Source organism: Paroedura picta, chromosome 5 (genome assembly GCF_049243985.1).
Source record: "Paroedura picta isolate Pp20150507F chromosome 5, Ppicta_v3.0, whole genome shotgun sequence".
In the NCBI taxonomy this organism is placed as follows: domain Eukaryota; kingdom Metazoa; phylum Chordata; class Lepidosauria; order Squamata; family Gekkonidae; genus Paroedura; species Paroedura picta.
In genome coordinates this window covers 16,064,722-16,077,842 of record NC_135373.1, presented here as the reverse complement: position 1 = coordinate 16,077,842, position 13,121 = coordinate 16,064,722, and the positions used below count along the sequence as shown (strand labels likewise).

Sequence of the window (13,121 nt, the reverse complement as noted above, 5' to 3'; positions counted from 1 at the left end):
GTGCATGCACACGAAAGCTCACATCTTGAATAAAATTTTGTTGGCCTTAAAGGTGCCACTGGACACAAATTTTGTTCTGCTACTTCAGACCAACATGGCTACACACCTGAATCTACATAGCATGGTAAAATTCCCTGTCATGTAAGGAGATCATAGTCTGATGAAGAGGGCTTGCACTCGAAAGCTCATGCCCTGAATAAATCTTTGTTGATCTTATAGGCCAAGGGTAGTCAAACTGCGGCCCTCCAGATGTCCATGGACTACAATTCCCAGGAGCCCCCTGCCAGCATTCGCTGGCAGGGGCTCCTGGGAATTGTAGTCCATGGACATCTGGAGGGCCGCAGTTTGACTACCCCTGTTATAGGCGCTACTCGACTTTGATTTTATTGTGCTGCTTCAGACCAACACGGCTGCCCATTTGAATCTATACGGCGTTATTGATGGGAATGATGTCATTCTGCTTTTGGCCAGCAGGAGGCACCAGAGCTCTAGCAACCAAGACAGACTGTCATACTTTCTAGGGTCCTTCTGGATTTTTAAGAGCACTCTTGTTTGTTATGGATGCCGGCCAATGTAAGAATTTTAGGCGTAGAAAACACAAGGTAGTATAAATATTAAATGTGATGTGATAAGGCTTTCTCCCTTGCCAAAACAATTTACTGGAAAGTTTTCAGCATTTTGATGTACCCCTCGGTTTTGGAAGTCAGATGAGATGCCACTTTTATACTCTGGATCAGGGGGTCCCTAACGTGATACCTGCCTGATGCCCACTAGGAGTTTGAATAAAGTGAGCATGCGCATGTGGCCTTTTGACCAGGCAGGCTTCTGATTGGCCTTTGGACACCGGATGGGCTGTACAGATTTTATTTGAATGTTACTGTGGCGCAAGAGGCCGGCACAGCACGAGGATCCTCATTATGAGACTGAATGTGAGCTGCAGGGACTGCGCGGCTGGCTCCGCCTCCTTCGGCAGGCATTTTGCCATAGCTTTTTTTGCAGCAGTGCTCACCTTGCTGCGTCAGAATCCCGCAGGCTCAAACTGATTGGCAATCCACCGTTCTAGATCAAACAGAGGGCGGTTCAAATGCGGAATTCCCTGCCAGAGTTTGTAGTGATGGGCATATGAATAAACAGCTTTAAAGGTGGATGAGAAAGACACCCGGAGGATAACCCGGTCAATGGCTGGCTAGAGCCTTGGGGGCTGAGGGGAATCATCACATTCGGAGGCACTCAGCCCCAGGAGGCAACCTCAGGGCATCTGGATGGACCTCTGGGCTGACCCAGCAGGGTTCTTCTCATGTTCTTGTGAAGACCTCGGCCTCTCTGCCCTGTGGCTGGACAGTTTTTAACAAGCTGCACCATCAATCTGACTCCTTGGTCCCCAAACACAGTTAGTTAGCTATGTTTATCAAGAAATTCAATGAAAAAATGCTTGATCTTCTGGATGGGCCCTCCCTGTTCTGTCCCAGCAGGGCTCTTCTTATATTCTTATCAGTAGGAGGCCTCAGCCTCTCTGCCCTGTGGCTGGCCCTCCAGGGGAACTAGCTGGCCCCTGTGTGAACTGGGAGGCTGGACTAGATGGACCCTTTCCCTGGTCTGACCCAGCAGGGCTCTTCTTATATTCTTATCAGGGAAGGCCTCGGCCTCTCTGCCCTGTGGCTGGACCTCCAGGGGAACTGGCTGGCCCCTGTGTGAGGCAGTTGGCTGGTCTAGAAGGACCTCTGGACTGACCCTGCAGGGCTCTCCTTAAGTCCTTGTGTCTTTAAGTTAAACCCGGAGTCCCCCTAGAAGCTAAAATGTTCTGCTGCTTTGGCTACTGTCCTTTGGTCAGATTATGAGAAGAGTCCCTGGAGCAGACAGCTCTGCTGGGGAAAGCAGAAGGGGGCAGGAAAAAAGGCGGAAGACTGAACACGAGATGGATCCCCCCCCCCATTAAGGAAGACCCAGTCCTCACTTTGTCCTCACTGAGTGAGGATGTTTAGGAGTCCAAGAATTCATAGGGCGGCCATGAGTCAGAAGCACCTTGATTGCATTTCCCGGAGGCCTTTCCCGGAGGCTCTGCTCTCGTGCTTTTAACAGCTTTTATTTACTCAGTTCCATTATTCATCATCAGCCTTTCTCACTTGGACTCGATGTTGATCTCAGGGGTGATTCAATACGATGGCCAGGATGGGATGCGCCATGATCAGTGGCAACCGGGGAGGATTAGACAACTGGCCGAGAGCCTAAGAAAAGAACCGGAGCCCGGCAGAAGCATGAACACGACTCCCAGAACGATGCCAACGTCCCAGGCAGAGCCCTCATTTCCTCAAGCCAGACCTTGCCCCACAGACCACGTTCTCCCACGTGACTTTTTGGATCGTGGTAAAAGGACCTCTGAGCCTTGCAGCACCTTTAAAGGCCAAAGTTTGACTCTCTGGTTTTCATAGAAAATCTTTTTTTCAAAACAGTTGCTCAGACCAGCTCAGGGGCTTCTGTCGTGTTGTGGTGGTTAAGAGCAGTCCAGAGAACTGGGTTTGGTTCCCTACTTCTCCTCCACTTGCAGCCAGCCATGTGACCTTGGGCTAGTCACAGTTTTCTTAGAGCTGTTCTCTTAGAGCTATCTCAGCCCCACCAAACTCACAAGATGTCTGATGTGGGGAGAGGAAGATTAGGTAATTGCAGACCACTCTGAGACACTCAAATCCTATTGGGTGACCTCGGCACTCCACAGTTCTTTCAGAGCTCTCTCAGCCTCACCTACCTCACAGGATGTCTGCTGTGGGGAGAGGAAAGGAAAGTGAGTGTAAGCAGATTTGTAACATGTGTGGCTATCTGGGGGACAATGAACCAGTCAATTCTCTCAGAGCCTCACTGGGTGTCTATTGTGGGGAGAGGAAGGGAAATGTGATTATAAGCTACTTTGAGACTGCTTTGGGAATCCCCATTCTCCCATAGCTCCCTCAGATTCATCTATTTCACAGGGTGTCTGTTGAGGAGAAAGGATGGGGAGGTGACTGTAAGCTGCTTTGAGGCACATGAGGCCTACTGGATAACCTTGGGCTCACCTCAGTTCTCTCAGGGCTCTCTCACCCCACCTGCCTCACAGCTTGTCTATTGTTAGGAGAGGAAGGGAAAAGCAATTGCAAGCTGCTTTGAGACTCCTTCAAGTAGTAAAAGTGGGGTACAAAGACCCAGGTTCTTCTTCCAACTAGGACTGAAAGGCAGCCAATTGATCCCTGAAATAGATGAACACGTGCCAAACCTTTTCCCCTCCTCCTCTCCAAGAAAAGGGCTAAACATCTGCCTAGGATGTTGTTCGAGCTTCAGGTGCAAAGCCTCTCTAGGCTACAGCTGCCCTCCCTGTATAAATTGTGCAGGATAGCCTGTCAGGCTTGTGGTGGCCGTCTCTCCACCCTCTTCGCTTGATGATGAGATGCCCCCCCTTCCCCGAGTGAGTATTGATCCGTCTCCCCAGGGCGGAGGTAACGGCTGGCTCCGGATGCTGAGCTCAGCTCCTATTCCAGGAACTGCCGAGAGGTCCGATCAATGCTCTGCGATAGAATGCGGCACAAGGAGCAGCGTTGGGGGCCCAGAGAAGCAAACAGAGAACCCCAGCTGGGCTGAGGGGCAGAACGGGGCGGGGGGGGGAGGAGCAGCAAGTTTGGCAAATCCACGGAGAAAGGCTGAGGACTCTGGCAGTGCTCTCCCCCCAGCTGCCAAAGGTCCAGGCCAGCAGTGAATATGGGGCAGAGTGGGAGACTGATAGACCTGATGCAGGGGGCACCGTCTGCATGGAAGTTCCCCTTAATTCCCAATGAAATAACAGGCTCTGTTCAATGGGAGGGGATGAAATGCCCTGTGAAAGAGCTGCCTCACATAGCGCAGAAAGCAGGGCTGCGGGCTGGCCAGGATCGGCACTCACTTCTCTTTGCTCCCGCTCAGAAACTGTTGCCCGCCTCAAAAAGTGCAGAATTGCATCCCAATCTCTTGGAGCCCCTGGCCTGGCTTCTAGTGTGGCACAGCCTCTGCCTGTTTCCCACCCGTGTCCTAAGGCAGGTGTCGTTTTCAGCATACCCCAGTCACACCGGTCTTTGCGAATGCAGACCCTTTCTTGGGCCCTTTAACTCGCCTCAAGATCCCGTTTGTAGCTGAACCAGTGTGTGTGAGAGGATCAGACGGGGGGCACACAGCTCCCGCCTCTCTTCCTGGCTCCAGTGTCTCATTTTGGCCCCCAAGGCAGCCTCCCCACGAGATGGCCTGTGCCAGCTGTAGGCATGCTCCATTTCCCACCCGATTTCCCCCCACAGCGACAGCAGAAGGTGGGGGGATGGACCAGAAGACCCCAGTCCATGGAGGAGACAACGGGTATGCCAACATTGGCTCCCGCTTCTTCAAATCCAAAGTGTTTTCAAAGGGAAGTGAAACCTGTACATGCAGTCCTGGGAAACCAGACTGGAAACTGCCCTTCCAGGAGGCAGTCACACTGTGGGGTAAGATGGCTCGACTTCAAGTCCTGTAGCCCCCTAGAGACCAAGAAGGTTTTGGGGCGGCAGCGGGGAGAGTTCCTGAGTGTTCAAAGCTCCCTTGGTCAGAGAGAACGCAGGAGAAGGTGCGGAGGGAGCTCTGACTCTCAAAAACTCAGGCCCTGACACTGTTGCCGGTCTTGAAGGGGGTACTCAACTGGAAACTAGCTCTTGGAATGCAGACCAGCACAGGGACCCTTGGGAACGGTGGGGTAAGGGTTATCAGATCCAGGCTGGGAAACTCCTGGAGATTTGTGGATGAAGCCTGGGGAGGGCAGAGATCCTAGTGCAGGGGTAGTCAAACTGCGGCCCTCCAGATGTCCATGGACTACAATTCCCAGAAGCCCCTGCCAGCATCCGCTGGCAGGGGCTTCTGGGAATTGGAGTCCATGGACATCTGGAGGGCCGCAGTTTGACTACCCCTGGCCTAGTGGAATGCAATGGCACAGAGTCCACCTTGAAAGCTCCCATTCTCTCCAGGGGAACTGAACCCTGTAGTCTGGAGATGATTTCAGGGGATCCCCAGGGCCCCCCTGGAGGCTGGCACCCCTAGCTCATACCGTGTTGCTGCTCCACAGGGGAGAAGTGAGATTTTAAGGGATCCAAAGAGGAGAATGGCTTTTGGGGGAGGAGTCACTCCCCCTGCCCCCGCCGCCAATGAAGAAACCAGCATCTCTCCCCTCCCTCCCATGAGCATCCTGTACTCTGTCCCCCTCCCCACTTTCCCCACATCCATAGGATTTGGTCCAGCTGGCAGGCAGAGGAGGATGCGGTTTCCACGGTGACGGATGAAGTGCTTTGCTCAGCCACTGATTTCAAGGTTGAGGGAGGGAGGGTGGGTGGGAGAGAGAGGGGGCTACTTTGCCAGGGGGAAAGTAACACAGAGGAGAGTCAGTGAGGGGAAGAGATGGAGATTGACAGAACTGAGCGGGGGGGGGGTGTCCACCCTATCTAGGGCACGGCCTGGGGCTATCTGCCAAACAGACCAGAGTTTCTGGATGACCCTCAGCTCTGCTTCTCGCAAGACCTCCTTGTTCCTCCCCGATAGGTAGGGCTTGGGGGGCAGGCTCTTAGTTTTCATGTCTGCTTATTCCAGCTATGGGGTATCCCCCAAGGATGCTTCTGGAAACCCAGAAATCTTCCTATCTTAGCCTTGGGTGTCCTCTTCAAATGTCGCTTGTTCATATCAGCAAGCATGGGGCCTGGAACTTCCTGTAGCTATGGGGCGGTGAGGGACTTCAATTTCTCCTAGACTTTATGGTATACTATATAGTATAGAGAGTACTAGAAATTAAGTCCGCTGTAGCTGAAATACAGCGGGCGCTAGTGCATAGGGAAGAGTAAGGGAGGAAAGGAAGGTTGAAGAGGGAAGGAGGGATGGGAGTGAGAAAGGAGGGAAAGGGGTGGGTGAAGGGATGAATAGAAGGGAGACAGGAAGGAAGGAAGGAAGGAAGGAAGGAAGGAAGGAAGGAAGGAAGGAAGGAAGGAAGGAAGGAAGGAAGGAAGGAAGGAAGGAAGGAAGTCTGAAAGAGAGGAAGGGCCAAAGAGAGCAAGTGAGAGGGAGAGAGAGAGAGGCAGGAAGTAGATGGAGAAGTAGAGGAAGTCAGGAAGGAAGGAAGGAAGGCAGGCAGACAGGGAGGTAGGTGGACTTGGAGGGGAGTGGGGGAAAAGGAGGGTTTTTTTAAGGGTCCATGGGGGGGATTGGCAAGGGGGGAGCGATTAGGGGGGTGATTGGGGGGAAGAGCGTGGGGTAGAGAGGGGTGGGTGCGTGGTTGGGCAGTTCGGGGGCGCCTTTTGGGGGGGTGGCAGATGGTGACGTGTGGGTGAGTGGCCTGGGGGATCCGTGGGGGAGGGGGGAGCACGGGGGCGAGTTTTGGCCATGTGGGGGAGTGGAAGATGGCGACGGGTGGGTCAGTGGGTCGCCAGCAGAGGGGGGGAGCGTGGTGGCGACTCGTGGGGGTGGATGGGTGGACGGACACATAGGGTGGGAGGCATCGTGCCGGGGTGGTTGGGAGCGGGGAAACCGCGGGGGTCCCACGGCGTCTCAGGGTGAGTGGAAGTTCTGGGAGGGTGGGTGGGTGGGTGGCTTTGGGGAGGGCTTACCTTAGCGGGGGTGGCAGGCATGGTGGGCAGCTCGGCAGGGGTACAAGGTGGCCCTTCCCGAGCATCACCGGCCTCCCCCTGCAAGCTGCAGGAGTCAGCCGATGGCGGGTGGTGGGCAGCGGTAGACGTGGTGAGGTGGCGGCCTGGGGGGGGGAAGGGCTGGGAGGATCAGGAAGGTCCTCCCCCGGTCAAGGTTTGTTGGTCGGCGGGTCTGCTCCTTTCCTGGAAGGGGAGTGCGCAGCGAAGGTCCCTGAGTCGGCAGCGGGAAAGGAGCAGGGCCGCCGTGTCTAACACGCGGTGGCCCTGCTCCTTTCCCTGCGTTGAACCCCACGAGTGGCCAGTCCAGGGCGGGCCAAGTGGCCAATGGGTGCGTCTCCCGATTGGCCACTTGGCCCCCGAGTGGCACTCGGCGGGGCCAATCAGGACCTGCTTTGCGGCTCCTGGTTGGCCCCTTCGAGTTTTTATCATGGACAGGCCCCGCCCATTTCTCTGCCCACACAGCCCTTACTGCTTTATTTAATCCGTTCTGCAGGAGCGGTTACAGATGTTATTTATAGTCTGCCTTTCTCACTGTGACTCCAGGAGGATGACACAGAGTGAGTGAGTCAATACAATGGCTAGGATGGTGAAATATGATTTGGGTTGTAGAACCATCCTGAAGACTAAAAAACAGAACTGAAGCAAAGCATAACTGTTGGCACGTTAATGAATGCAAAATCACATCAGTGAGATCCAATTCACAACCAACTATACAAAGTTGTATGGGCCAAAGTCCCTAATAGTTTGTCCTGGCATCTTTGTGGAGTCTTTTATACAGCACTACCCCAGTTTTCCTCCAAGCTACCATTTTCTGCAGGAGAATGAATCTCTGTAGTCTGATAATCTGTTATGAGAACTCCAGACCCTACCTGGAGGCTGGTAACCCTGGATCAGAGGCCTACCACGAAGTTGACCTCACGGGTAGTAGGAGCCATCCAGCATCAAGGGGAAGGCACTCTGCACATGCTCCAAGCCTCCTGCTGTTTCTTCTTGTGCTTGAAGGCTAAACCCAGTTTAGATTTAAGTTTGAATTAAGCCTAATTTTTAATCTTCAAAGGGAAGTTTGGGAAGAATTTCACTGTCCCAGAAATGCCCATGCGTCTTTTCACACTTTGTGTGACCACCAGAAATTCAACAGGTGTTGTTTAGAAGAAGAAGAAGAAGAGTTGGTTCTTATATGCCGCTTTTCCCTACTCGAAGGAGTCTAAAAGCAGCTTACAATTGCCTTCCCTTTCTCTTCCCATAACAGACACCCTGTGAGGTGGGTGAGGCTGAGAGAGCCCTGATATCACTGCCCGGTCAGAACAGTTTTATCAGTGCCGCGGCGAGCCCAAGGTCACCCAGCTGGCTGCATGTGGGGGAGTGCAGAATCGAACCTGGCATGCCGGATTAGAAGTCCGCACTCCTAACCACTACACCAAAATGGTTTACCAGAACACACACACACACAAAAATCAGCAGTGTGGTTCTACATGTTCTATTTCTACCAGTATAGGAGCCTAGCATAGCCAGCCTCCATGGATTACAGCTGTAGCCACTGGTGAACACTGCCTCTCCCTAGTACAGCAGAGGTTTGGTACAGACCATGCTGTCTCTTCCTTGTGGGTGATCCTCAGTGTCTTTCTGGTTTTTCCACTGTCACTTTATGACCTTCTGGGAGGTTTTGTGCCTGGATTGGGTGTGGGTATGTGTTTTTTGGGGGGGGAGGGCTGAGGCTCTTGCGACTTCAGATCCCTGCCGCTCTCCCAACTGCAAGCCCATGCGCTTGCAGTTCCACTCCTGCAGCCTTGCGCATGATTCAGGATGGCCGTAGTTTATGAGGCCGTAAGCTGGGCTTGGGCTCTGCTGAGCAGAGGCTCGTTTTCTTGCAAGGTCCATTAAGCAGAGCCGGCTCATTTGGCGTCTTCCCTGGGCAGATCCGCCAGTGCCGCCCTCCCCCCTGATCCTGTGGGTGTCTCTGTTGAATTCAGATCGCTTTGAACTCGGGTCTTCCTTTCCCCCCCACCCATTGAAACAGGAAAGTTTTCTGCACGTGGTTAGGGTAGTTCAGAAGGGGAGGGGGGAGCCAAGCCTCTTTCTTTCTTTTCTTGAAGAGGGGGGGGGGGAGAGGAGCCAGGCAGGGAGCCTCTTTCTTTTCTTGGGGGGTGGGGGAAGAGAGGATCGAAAAAGGCAGGGGAGGGAGGAAAAATCCAGGAGCGACAGAAGTTGAGAGAAGTTAGGGGCTTCTCCTTTAAGGCAAGCTTGTCACATGACCAGGTGTGGCTTTTCAGAGGTTCTTTACCACGGAGCTTGGTTTCCCAATCCGGATTTGAAAAATATTGAGCATTAAAAGCACTCTAAGATATCGCACAATAAAGGTAAGGTCACTCCGGATCAATCCTTCTTGCTGCAGAAGGAAAATTTAAATCGCCCCAAATCCAAATGGAAATCGCATTCTGTGTAGAGGGCAGGGACTGAATCGACCTGGGATTGGAATAAAAGCTCCGTGCAGTTTACACCCTTGACTCTGAGAAAGATGTGTCTCTTTTTCCAACCATGGTCTGACAATGGGGATATCCTGGCCTATGAAACGCCCTCCTTCCTTCCTTCCTTCCTTCCTTCCTTCCTTCCTTCCTTCCTTCCTTCCTTCCTTCCTTCCTTCCTTCCTTCCTTCCTTCCTCCCTTCCTCCCTTCCTTCCTTCCTTCCTTCCTTTGGTGTAGAGCCAGTTTGGTGTAGTGGTTAGGAGTGCGGACTTCTAATCTGGCATGCCAGGTTCGATTCTGCACTCCCCCACATGCAACCAGCTGGGTGACATTGGGCTCGCCACAGCACTGATAAAACTGTTCTGACCGAGCAGTGATATCAGGGCTCTCTCAGCCTCACCCACCTCACAGGGTGTCTGTTGTGGGGAGAGGAATGGGAAGGCGACTGTAAGCCGCTTTGAGCCTCCTTCGGGTAGGGAAAAGCGGGATATAAGAACCAACTCTTCTTCTTCCTTCCTTCCTCACAGGGTGTCTGTGGTAGGGAGAGGAAGGGAAGGCGATTGGAAGCCATTTGGGATACCTTCGGGAAGTGAAGAGTGGGGTATAAAATACCAGCTTTTCTTATTCAACTTCCCCCCTCTTTTTTCCCCCAGCTTTTCTACAACTTATCAAGAGAACGTCACAGACCTTTCTTATATTTACAGCTCCCTGGAGTGGTTGGCTGCATGGGCATGAGGGAGGCCATGACAGACAAGGGGCTTCCAGCAAGATTATCGTTCCTGCCTCTCCTGTGGCCACCAGCACATCGGAACAGCTATGAGGACTAAACCATGTCCTCTTTCTGTTTATCGTTTGTGAAACGAAAGGGACTTCTGCAAGCAATTCAGCATGTATCGGTTTCTGGGCCTGCTTGGCGACCTAAGAACCTAACCCTAATTTCTGGTCTTCTCCTGACCTTCTCGGATTGTCATGGACCAAACAGCTGCCTCTCACCCTCCAGCTTCCAACCTGCAAAGGAGAGCAAGAGTTGCCAGCGGTGCAGGAGAAAAGTGTGGCAGGGTGTGTGTGCTCTTAGACTTGTGACAGCATGAAGGGTTTTTTTTTAATGTGCCTTGGGCAGGAGAGGTGTTTCCCCGATCTCTTCCTCGCCACTCCAGTGGCTCCAAAACACCAAGCGACCCCCTAGAAGGACTCAGCAGGAACATGACCAAACTTCCCCAAACGTCTCCTTCTGCTGTTGTGCACAGGAATGCCAAAGTAATTGCATCATCTTGTTACACGCTAGATAAATCACCCATGATCCAGATGAACTTCACCACGCCTGGAGCAACGGCCTGACAGATTTCCATGTAGGGAAGAGTCTAACGCCCCCTCCCCGGGGTGCCTGACTGTAATCCCAGACTCTGAACCTCTGTCCAGAAAAACCTCTGCCAGCCTTTGTCTCCTGTCATCACACACCGAGAGGGCAGAAGGCCTTCCCCATCCCACAAAGATAGCCAGCTGGGGATTGAACCTGGGACATTTTGCACACCAAGCAGGGGCTCTGCCACTGAGCTCCAGCCCCACTTCATGCCTCTCCAGGGTCTCAAGCGGATCATCTCCTGTCTGCTCCTATTAACTGGAAATTCCAGGGATTGAACTAGGGACCTTCTGCATGCCAGGCAGAGCTACTGAGCTCCAGCCCCACTTCATGGCTCTCCAGGTTCTCATGTGGAGGTCTTTCCCATCACCTGTTGCCTGGTCATTTTAACTGGAAATTCCAGGGATTGAATTGGGACCTTCTGCATGCCAAGCAGATGCTCTGCTGTTGAGCCATGGCCAGTTGACCTTGAACATAAGATCATTCTAAGAAAATGATAATGGTTTGTAAACAAGGATTTTGAAAAAATTATTATATGCAAATACTGTAGGTGCCTATTGTACATAATAGTACATGAATTTAAGATGCCCATGAGTGTTTGCTAATAACATAAAACCCAAACTTCCTTTCGTGTTAATGGGGAAGGGGGGATACTTGGGAGGATCTCCAAAATCTGGATCCATCCCCACCTGGGGCCACCAGCTTGCCACACCTGGGGTGTGACATCCGGACAGGAGTGCCTGTCTGTGAAATCCACAATGAAGAAGGGCAATTTGGGTTGGATGACAAGGGTCCCTGGGCGTATTCCTTGCTGAAATTCCAACAGCATCCGCACAGGGACGGCCATGCCCTCTTCCCCCCCTGTGGTTCGGTCATCATGTCCCAAGCCAAGGAAGGCAAAAATGAAAGGAAGCTGGTCCAGGAAGATGGGCTAAGGTGTCGTAAGGAGCAGGAAGGAGAAGGCTGGAGATTGCGGCAGGATTAGAAATTGGCGCTCCACTCTTGGGGGGCTGCAGGCCTCGTGCCGGGGCTCAGAGGGTCATTTAAAACTTGGGGAACCATAGAAGGAAAATATTCCTTGCCTCTGTGTGGCCTTCTCCTCCCCTCCTCAAAAAAACCCTGGCTAGCCGGAGTGATTTCTGCGTACCCTCGTTGCTAGGGACAGGCGGCCAGCCCAAAGGGAAGGAAGTGGGCTGCCCCACCCAGCCTTTTCCTTCCAAAATGGAACGTGGCCCATTCCCTGCCTGCCTGGGCTGGTAGGAAAATATCCCCTGGTTTTCCAGCCTCCTCAACCGGCAGCCGGGCCCACTTAAGCATGTCATTTCCCTTCGAATACAAAAGGTTTTTCCCCCTTGGACTCAGAGTGAAGGTTATTAAGGGGAAGCTGAGGTTCCGCTCCTTTGCCCGCCAGACAGAAATCCTCTCTGCCTTCTCTCCCCCATCCCAGGAGGCAAAAATCCCCCCCACACACACACACCCTGTTCTTGGAAGCAACCTGCAACAAACAGTGCAGGAGTAGAGAGGTCCAAAAATACAGTGGCATGGGCTGGGAGAGGGCTGCCAACCCTCCAGGTGGGGGATGGAGATTTCCCAGCATTATAATTGATCTCTGGGCAACAGTGAGAGCAAACAGTGGCTTTGGAGGGGGGGATTCCATTGCTTTATACCCCACTGATCCCCCTCCCCTCCCCAGCCCTCACCCACCACAGGCTCCACCCCAAATTTCCAGGTAATTTGCAAGAGGGAGTTGATTACAGTGGATGAGCGATAAGGTTGTGAGTGTCCTGCATAATGCAGGGGGTTGGACTAGATGACCCAGGAGGTACCTTGTTTGTTTGTTTGTTTGTTGGATTTTTATAGCGCCCTCCCATACGGCTCAGGGTGGTTCACAGTGATAATACATAGAACAGTCTAAACAAATAACACAGTCATAAATATCATATCAACCATCTAACAGTAGCTTCAAATAAAAGATAACTTAGACAAGCCCCCAGGGAGGTCAGGCCATGGAGGGGGGTGCCTGAGGGAGACCAGCAGGTGTTGTTGGGTCTCGAGTCCTGGTGGAGGAGCTCCCTTTTGCAGGCCCTGCCTGGGAGTTCAACCAGGGTCCTCCTGATCTCTTCAGGAAGCTCATTCCACCGGGTGGGGCCAGGACAGCTCTGGCCCTTGTTGAGGACTGACGTGTTTCTTTGGGGCCAGGGATCTGCAGCCAGTTGGCGGTGGCCAAAGATATAAAATAACAGACTTTGTTAATTTAATGGGCACTAAAGAAAAAGGAGTTGGCACTCCACTAGATACAGCTTACACGCCCTTACCTTCTCCCTCTTGTCCTTGGCCCTCCCCCATCTCATCCTGGCTATGCCCATAATCCCCAGGAATTTCCTAAGCTGGAGTTGGCAACTTGAGGCCTTTGGTCACACCCACATTCAGCGAGAAGGAAAGTGCTGTCACTAGTGCCAAGAACTCTGCCATGGCGAAGACTGCATGTGCGCTTTTACTGGCAAAAGTCAGCTGGGCCAATGCACTTGTCGCATTGCTGACTGGCTAGCATGCCTGGCCTGCATTATTGAAGACCTTAAATGCCAATCATAAATGTTCGTACCTTATTTACTAGAGTTTTGGCTCCCAGGTCAATTGCTAGATCATCTGCA

At 52.6% G+C, this 13,121-nt stretch overlaps 1 protein-coding gene across 2 annotated transcripts in view; it reads left to right on the top strand.

Moving 5' to 3' along the window:
* The window catches only part of CBLC (Cbl proto-oncogene C), a 34,445-nt gene extending 23,354 nt beyond the window's left edge, over positions 1–11,091 (top strand). Inside the window, exon 11 of one of the 2 annotated variants that reach the window (XM_077336649.1) lies at positions 9,815–11,091. The gene's annotated coding sequence lies outside the window, so the exon portion shown is untranslated. Of the gene's footprint in view, positions 1–9,763 lie in introns of both variants that reach the window. The other variant, XM_077336648.1, reaches the window with a different exon arrangement.
* Positions 11,092–13,121: the final 2,030 nt, after the last annotated feature.